The sequence below is a fragment of the Bombus bifarius genome, unplaced genomic scaffold, assembly GCF_011952205.1.
Source record: "Bombus bifarius isolate JDL3187 unplaced genomic scaffold, Bbif_JDL3187 scf7180000009221_frag, whole genome shotgun sequence".
Taxonomy (NCBI): domain Eukaryota; kingdom Metazoa; phylum Arthropoda; class Insecta; order Hymenoptera; family Apidae; genus Bombus; species Bombus bifarius.
In genome coordinates this window covers 7,093-17,067 of record NW_022884978.1, presented here as the reverse complement: position 1 = coordinate 17,067, position 9,975 = coordinate 7,093, and the positions used below count along the sequence as shown (strand labels likewise).

The 9,975-nt window shown below is 37.2% G+C and overlaps 1 long non-coding RNA gene across 1 annotated transcript; it reads left to right on the top strand.

Annotated features, from left to right (window-relative positions):
• Nucleotides 1-1,748: 1,748 nt before the first annotated feature.
• On the top strand, nt 1,749-2,170 carry LOC117214614. The gene is made up of 3 exons (XR_004488907.1): nt 1,749-1,788; nt 1,872-1,968; nt 2,131-2,170. It is a non-coding gene; the product is annotated as an uncharacterized LOC117214614 (long non-coding RNA).
• The last annotated feature ends 7,805 nt before the right edge of the window (nt 2,171-9,975 follow it).

Here is a 9,975-nt window from a genome sequence, read left to right as displayed (position 1 = left end):
ATATGTAAGAGAAATTTCCATTCAGCCAAAGGTGTACTTACAGATTATAGATTCCTATACGACTCTCGGTAAAAATTTATCCGCACTCCAGATAGTTAAAACTTCTGTCGACCGTATTGATCCATCTGCACTCTTCGTATGACGTCAATATCTGTTCAGTGCTGCTGCGCAGGTTTCATTGTGTTACGTCAATTCGTTTGTGACCGTTGCGCGAGTAATGGCGCTTTTCAATGGCGATTTGCAGGAAAACAGTGCAGGATGCTGTTTCTTGTGGTCGCAGGTTATGTTTGATGCCTATATTTATCAAAGATTTAATGCACATTATGGAGAAAGTGTTTTGTCACGAAGTGTGTTTGAATGGGCACAAAAGTTCAAAGAAGATCGCACAAGTGTTATGAAAAAACAGCTGGACGCCCGTCCACATCCACGATGACAACATTGAACGTGCTCATGAACTTATGCTCTATGGAATAGACGAGTGACACTGGATAATGTGGCAAATCATTTGCAAATCAGCCACGGCTCTGCTTATGCAATAGTGCACGACAGATTTGGGTTTTAAAAAGTTTGTGCGAGATGGATGCCGAGAAAGCTGATGAAAAGGTAAAGACGACGATGCATTCGTGGTTCGCAGCTCAGCCCAAAACATTTTTTAACGAGAAAATACGAAGGTCCTTCAGCAAATGGACAAAGTGTATACAGAAATTGAGTGATTATGTCAAAAAATGATGTATGTCTTTTTTGACAATTGCTTAAAATAAATTCTACACCGACAGAGCGGGTAACTTTTTACTCACACTCGTAAGACACTTAAATTTCCAATCTATTATGATGAATAAAAGAGCTTATACTATTAAATCTAATTGTATTTTGTTGCATGAGAGTACACGTGTATGTGATGTACGTTACCTTTATATCCCCTTGAACGCTTCAATATTGCTCATATATACTATATTTTGTACAGCTTCTATAAAATTTTGTATGTTTGTTTAGGCTGTTAATCTAGAGGCTGGAGTACAAAGAAGTGGCACAATGATGTGGGCTGATGACATTTATAATTATCAAGGAATCACTCCTACATTCGCTCAGGTATATATCGTTGACTATAATGTATTTAACATATATGATTGTTAGAATATTAATAATTAATCTTTATTTCTATCAGAATTTTAATGAAACTGTCCCTTGGGAAGGAAGAACTGATACCTTGATATCACGGTTTGTACATCCTATATATACGACAAATTTTAGAACATTATATAACGAAGAACCAGATCGCCGTGGCCATGTGATGTGAATAAAAGGACTTGAATTTGATGATATTTTTGTAACGTTAGATAACATAACTAAGTATCTTCACAGTAAGATAGGATGACATGGTTTACATGATCTTAATGTTGTTCACTTGAGTGATGATATTATAAGGAAAAGTGTAATATCACAGGTAGGATGATTCATAATTTAGAACTACTATCTCATGTATGTATTAAAAATTAAAGAAATATATTAAATTTTATAGGATATTTATGTTTAGTAACCAGTAATTCAGAGATTGGTATTCATGGTTACTATAACGAGGCTGTAGAAACGCACCCTTTCTTCTTTGCAAATGGTCCTGTATTTATGTCTAAGCCGAAACTGGAACCTCTGAATAATTTAGATTTATTCTTGTTATTTTCTAAAATACTTATCTACAGTATACCATAAGGAATGATACCGTATCGCACCTAATCAAGTGCCTTAAGAAACATCAACAGGATATCACAGTAATCCCTTATCGACTGATATGTAAGTAAAAGTTATGTGTCATTGTTATACACAGTTATGTGTTAGTGTTATACACAGTTATTTATCATTTTCTATTAATTCAGTTGTAGCCACTACAATATCTATGACACTGGTAGTAATTATGAGAACAATAACGATGTTCTATAAGAGGAAATTATGATTAGGAACAAAAACTTACAGGTAAGTCAATGTATATGTTATTTGCCATTTGAAAAGAAAGTTACTAACTTAGAATTTTTTGATAAATAATAATTGTGCAAAATATATTGGATTTCAAATTTGTCAAAAATTGAAATTTAAGAAGCATTGTAATAATATAACATTAATATTTTGATTTTTCAGGAGATATCATGCGGTGGATGGATAATATGTAAAAAATATTAAGCAGTATATGAATTTTCATATTGCGTAGAGATAACAAAATGAATTTTAAAAAATGTCGACATGGTAATAAGAAATAGCATCATGACAAAGAATATATAAAGACAGTTTCATTTTTTATAAATAAAAATTTGTTGTTCCAGATTTTGAAATATAGTGAAACGTTTAATTAGTATCTTAATATCTTTAAATAATTATTATTTTAGAATCAATTGTAATTGTATCATACGTACTTTTGAATTTGTGCAAGAACATATGTAATTTTGAAGTAGTTATTATTAGGAAATTGTTAGACGCGAACAGTATGCGAAAAGTTAGTATGCAGTGTAATAATTATCAATCAAAACACAAGAATTAAATTCTTGAGGAAAAAATTTCCGGAATTTCTTATTTACACGATTATAAAGAAATCCATAATAAGAAGGAGCTGCTTTCTAATACTTCTCTTCCTTGTAATGCCTATGTTAATGATAACGAGGTTCGACTTTTTGTTTTTAGAGGGATACTGGAAAATTTGAAAGTACAGTACCATTGGGAAGAAAATCACGATATTGAAAACGATATTTGCAAGTAAATTTCCAAAAAATCTGTTTTCAAATTTTCGCTTTCTATTTCACATTAAAAGAAAGGGCTGCCTTCTTTCTCTGCAAGACAAAACAAACATTCTGAATCTCGTATCAATGAATGATGTCAATAAGTTATTTTTCTTTTCAGATTGAACAATATTCCAGATTTATTCATAATTTCATACTACGCGAAGAATAGACTTTCATAGGTATATAAAGGAAATATTAAGTATAGGAAAACTCTTTTTCGTTGTAGGTGACATATGCTTCACGGTTGAACACATGTATTTTTGAACACATATAAATGAAAAAGTACTCTTATGGAGAAAAAGAATTGATACCTTCGATTGACATTAGATAATGTATATAAACTTATGAACAATCACTATCGGTTTGTATTTTAGGTGCACACGCAGATTTGTTGGAGTTCTTATAAAATGTACTTCCTGTACGAACGTTTTATTCTTCCAAATTTTACGATACTATGTCTCATATAATAACTATATGGATTAAACGTAATATAAATGATCCGAAAATAGACTCGAACGACATTAATTGTCTTTCTATTTATACCAATATCGAAAATACAAGTAAAGCCGGAGCAATAGTATGCAAGAATGGACTATTTATTATTTTAAACCAAATCATAGCATATTCAGAATGCACAGTATTATCATGAAATGTAAATGAATCAGTTGTAAACGAACGATTTTATTGTAAAATCGTTGCCTCCTTTTTTTCATCTGAAATATAGCAGCAATGAGTACATTCTTTTAATATATAATAAAACGAGATATCTTTATAAAGTTACATATGTCATCACTGGTAACTGTTATCTCGTATGACACCAAATATACCGTTAGTATGGAATGATATTTTTATGAAGATATACTTTAATGATAGATTTTATGAATGAAACGTTATATAAGAAAAATTATCTCTTGTCATTCTATGAAGTGTAGTAGCTAACGAAGATTAATTTTACGAAGTATTGGAGGAAAAGAGAATTAAAAAATTAAAGAGATCTAAATAAGATTGTTCGTGTGGCTTAATTATCTCAATTCTGGTACACCACTTGTTACATTCTAACTAATTAGCGCTAAACAATAACTTGCAAATATTAAAGATATTAACACCTTAATATTAACACCTAAAGGTTTTCAGGAAATTTTATAATATTTGATTATTGTATATCTAGTCATTGATTGATAAAATTTCTTGTATAAGCATAGATCGAGGTTGACGTCATACGCAGATTGCATTACAGGTATCGTTTTAATTTATTTTATGGCTAGAATCATTTGAATATTATACGAATAATTATTTCCATTCGAACGATTAATAAATCACGTACCTATAAAAGATATATTATGAAAAAGACGTGACGAAACAAACAAATATTGGAAATTCCGTTGTCATTAGATCAATTATTTTTGCAATGATTTTTATTTCCATGTAATTACATATGAAATGGGTAATTCATTAACATCTCCTCGAATCGAATATAATTCGTTACACTTCACAACGATTCAAATAATGGACGGGAAATATATAATAACTTTCCTGTCCTTGCGTTAAAATAGTACTGTACAAATCAGATGATACAGGAAATACCCAAAAAAACCCAATTACATCCACATTGCATGACAGCACACTTGCAATGGATTTTTGTGATTTCAATGTCACAGACAATGACACAACTAATCAGAACACGTTCGAGGCTATAGACATTGAAATTACCGCGTGTTTAATACGTTTAAAGCATAAATCTAAATTTCACGCGATTATTTCTTTGTACATTGTGAAACTCTTAAATTATCTTAATCGAATAAATAATCCTAATGTAATAAAACATTTTGAAATAGACCTAGATATCTGAAACAGAAACTCGAAGGATAAGAAATCCTAAAAGGTACTAATCCTAAAATAACAAACTCCTAAATAATAAACAAGTGATAAAACCTGTTATAAATAATAAACCTTACCTGGAATAATCAAATCCTAACTAATCGAAAATAAAATAAGGCAAGCAATTCTTAATCTTTCAAGTAATTTTTCCGAAAACACAGAAAGATAGAGAAATTAAAAAGACGCAGCACAAATTGCAGCACAATGAAAGTTTCAGAGCGATGAATACGATCGTATTAAACTAAATAATTTTCAAAAGTGAAATTACACTGAAACGTATATCGATGATATTTGTCATTTCTACGATCTGTTTCGCTTGATCGTGCTTCTTTTCTGATGTAAATTCAATTTATAATACGAACTAAGTTTCCTTTATTATTATTAGTCCTGCGTCTTTTTAATTCGTCACTTCTTTTATTTCAGAACAATGACGGGCTCCAAGATGCTGTTCGGATGTTTGGCGTTAATTGCTTTTCTGCATCCATTAGTTCACGTTTGTACTTCGAGTAGTACAGCTCAAGGTTTGTACTTCGAGTTGTCTTTTTCCATGCACTTCAAATTCCAATACGATCTGGTCACGTGGCCTTCGTACAATTTCGAAATTTTACCTGTTTGGTAATCGTCAATGAAAAAAGAAGTTATGCGTGACCTCAACACATTGAAACAATTTTTATGATTTTTTATTTGCCGGTTGGTCAGCAAGTTAATGGAAAAATTTCACTTAATTATTCGCGTTAATTTCTTCGGTTTAACTTTTGGGAAATGCTTCGTTAGCTTCGGGAATATTCCAACGATTCGTTTTACGTACAAAATAAGCATGATAAATATTACATCACGGTAATGTAATATCGGAATATATTAAAGGTGTAATTTTGTCCGATTAATTATAATTTATTAATAATGGATTGAAAATACAGATATTAGTTATACAGAGAAACGATGTTTGATTAACAGGAAAACTAAATGCAACGCTCGTATTTACAACAAATAACTTGACAACTATTTGGTAACTCTCTCTCTCTCTCTCTCACACACTAGCAACTCTAACACTCGACAACACTCGCAACTCAATTCTAACGACTCTATGCTTCGACGTCTCGATCAACTCTGATTCTCGCAACACGCACACTTTTCGATTCGCCTTGAATAGCGAAACCGTCCTTCTTCTAACGTTGTCTATTGTTTCCCTCATACCTATGTAAGAACTACCAACTACGTGCCTTTAGTCACGTAGGCACTCTTAAATGTAAACGAACCACAGAAACACGACGTACACGGTTTTTCTATTTTCAGCCGATCTCCAATCAAAGCTATTCTACGATATTACAATCGGCCTTTCCTGACAATCACATCTGCCCTCAGATGTGCTCATCATCGCCGCTCGCACTTACATCACTATCGTCAGCATTCCACCATTTCATGTGATCGGCTGCCGTGGAAGTTGTACGTGGCCCTTCGTGCTCCCCCTCTCGCTGCACTATGTATCGGTCATTTCGCAGGACTTTTATCACCCGGTACGGTCCAAGAAACTTCGGATGCAGCTTTAGCCCGGGACCCCTCTGCATCCTCTCGATTGCCACTAGATCTCCCGTCCTGTATGCTGTCGCCTTCTTGCGTCTCCTGTTATACGCCCGCTTGTTTCGGATTTGGATCTCCTCAATCCGTCTTTTTGCGTCCGCACGCAGCTGATCTCGTTCCTCTTGGAACACCGCGGCCTGTTCGTCCTCGATGCTACTGCTCCTCTTTCGCTCTTCCTCTATCTTCCTCTCCGTTCTTTGTTTACCCATTTCACTCTTGTCAGGGGCTTTGATCGTCGTGGCAGCATCGTGACATTTTCGTAGGCTCGGTTCGTACATGGAAGACGTTAACAACTTACCATCTACCGAGACTATGATCTCTTCTTTTTCGAAGGTCTTCACGTTCATCGTGTCCTCGACAATCCCATCGTCGTCCTCGTCATCCACATCCTCTGTATATCGAATCTTCGTATCGATATTATTGGAGGGATTCCGCACGTGCGACTTCCCTTGTCTTTTCGTTCGCCTTGCATTCACTCTCTTCGAGTCTATCCGAAAACTTGAAACAACCCTCACACCCGCAACGCTATCCTTCTCAGTAAATTCGCAACTATCATCAACAACATCCTGCTGCTGTTGTTTAGCCAGATTCTTCCTCCTCGTGATGTTCGCTAAGTCCTCCTGCTGGCCGCAAGAATCCGACGAGGACACCATCTCGTGGTCCACTTTACCAATCACCACGTGTCTTGCCACTATTCTCCGTTCCTCCGACACTTGCTGCACAGCTGCCCGATACTTCTTCAAAACTTCTGCTAACTCTTCTTTATTTTCTTCCAATTGCGACAGTAGCTCAGTTCGTTCGTGACTAGCTACATTAACACGATCTTCTGCTTCGGAACGTTGCCGCAGTACTTCCTGCAACGAAGCCTGCGTCTCATTCGGTTCTTGCTCCAGTGCCTGTTTCGCTTTAACTGCAACTGCTCTAGCGCATTCTGCATCTTCTAACTGGTTCTTCAGCTGTCGTAAAGCTGCTTTACCCGTCGAGTCACCTTTCGATCTCTCCGGCATCGTTTGAGCGTCTCTTAGCAATGCTTTGGTTCTCTTCAAATCTCTTTTTAGCCTATGTTGCATGTCCTTAACGTGTGACAAATCTATCTCACTCGCCTGTGTCTCTACATCTATCTTGAGGACTTCCGGACACTCATCGGGATTTTCGTCCTTTATTCTACTAATAAAAGATTCTCCCCCTTTTATACTTATTTCAACAGTGTCCAAAAAGTCTGCGCCAATAATAAGCGAATGTTGCATCACTGTGTCTGGAACTACGTGTATGGTTATACAGTACGACTCATTGTCTATAATAATGTTCGTCGAAAATTTCCCGAGCGTAAAATTCCTTCCGGAACCGACACCGCCAAATCCAACGATTTCCCGACTTAATCTGGACGCTCCGATTTTCACATGCTGATCTGCTCGCATTAGAGTCAGCTCACTACCGGTGTCTATCAACGCGCTCAATTCGAAATTTTCCATCTTAACATCCTTACCACGCCTTGTTTGTAACGACCGAAACACGCTGTAAACTTTTTTTGAGGGCTCACCCAAATTGTCGCAACTTGATGCGATGTGTCCGTACTCCCTACATTTGAAGCATTTAGGTCCTCTCGACTTGCTCGGACACTCCGCACACACGTGCTCCGCATCACCGCAATTGTAGCATCGCGCCTTCCTCGCATCTCCAGATCGACCGGGTTCCTTGTTCCTCTCGGTTTCGGACAGCTTCGCCATCGGCTTTACCCTGCTACTCTTCGGCTCCTCAAATTTCGTCCTCATCTCCATATCTCTTTTTATCGCTTCGTAGCGCCTGAAACGCTCTTTTAATTGCTCGATATTCCTGGCTCCGTATAGCACAGTCTTGTTCGCGACCTCGTCGGGAATGCCTTGAATAATGTAGTCTATCAAGGATTGCGTATCAACCCTTCCTTGTTTTGCAATCCCGCACATGTGATACATATATTGTTGCAGACTCTCATCTGCTTTCTTCTTTCTATGGGATAACTCGCCATGTATCTGTTGGTCGCTTACTACATTTTCAAACTCATTCCTCAACGCCCTTTTTAGCTTTGCCCAGAACTTCGCGCATCGCTCTTGTCGTACGAAGGCCTGAGCGGAGCCTGCGAGTAATTTCTTAGCATAGGCCACCATGTGGGCGTCTGACCAACCCCACACTTCTGCCATTTCCTCGAAGTCTTCCACCCACTGATTTACACTCAGCAGATCATCCCCGCTGAATTTCTCTAATGAGTCTTCCACGTCTTTAAGACTCAACATCGAACCGACGCATATACTTCTGCTGATACTCATCGCGGTCCTGATACACCGCTCGCGTGCCTCTCCTGTATTCTCGCGCGCCTTGTTTATCGTCCTCGCCTTCACTTTCGTCGGAGCTCTCTTCCGACGATACATCGTCTCCTTCTAGGGCCGCCTGTAGCCGCGCGCGTAGTTCGGATTTTCTTCCCGTTACCTTCAACCCCAAGCTAACGAGACGCGCTCTCAGCTCTTTCGTCCTCAGCTTCTCGAGGTCTTCCTCTCCCTCTTGACTGCGTTCGGCTCTCTGCTTGCTTCTTAGATCTCGCTGGTTTGTTGGTTCTTCGCCACGCTTCGAATCCTTAGGAGTAGATCGACCAGGTTTGCACGCTCTGTTCAACCTGGCAACCAGCACTGATCTCGCACCGGATATAGGCAGATTCATCTGTGCGAGCTTACTCCTCAGCTCCTCCAGCGTCAAATCCTCTTCACCCGACAATCGTTCGTCTTCAACGTTTGCCATTTTATTCTATTCTTTTCTACTCCCGCACAAATAGCTCCGTTAAATCGTATCGTTTCTCTGTCTTATTCAATCCCGGACGAGCCCCCACTTGTAATATCGGAATATATTAATAATGGATTGAAAATACAGATATTAGTTAGACAGAGAAACGATGTTTGATTAACAGGAAAACTAAATGCAACGCTCGTATTTACAACAAATAACTTGACAACTATTTGGTAACTCTCTCTCTCTCTCTCTCTCACTAGCAACTCTAACACTCGACAACACTCGCAACTCAATTCTAACGACTCTATGCTTCGACGTCTCGATCAACTCTGATTCTCGCAACACGCACACTTTTCGATTCGCCTTGGATAGCGAAACCGTCCTTCTTCTAACGCGTTTTTAAAACGCGATGGCGCTATCACTTTCTAAAAGCGTCGTCTTTACATTTCCGATGGCCACGGGCACATCCGACTGCCAGATATACAATGTATTATAAGAGTATCATTACCATACTTTTCCTGAAAAGAGCAATTTCTCTTGATAACTATACTCTGTAACATAGATTGAAGTCGCTGATTTGATCCCTCTGATATCGTTGTCTTATGAGAGTCTCGCCTGGTCTTGATTGGTTCTGTTGACTCTTATCGTTGTGAAAAATCGATTCGTTGTGTACCTTTTTTGTATAGAGAATTATTTTGTGGTAGAATATAATGTTGTAATATTTGTGGTCTTTACTTTACTAATTTTGTCACTGAGCCGCTCTTTGGTTCGTTGAGCGATTCATATTCCGCATATATTCCGTACTTGCTTCGCTTGGTACTTTTATAATTTTCGCAGTTACAATAAAAAATTTAATTCTTAACAGATTAAAGATTTAACCTCTTGCTTTATAGTGTACAATAATTTTTTTTTCTTTTTTTTTTGTATAGGTTATGTGATCCATAGTTTGAGTAAGTAGTACATATATATATATATATCATATTGTCATTGTCAGGAT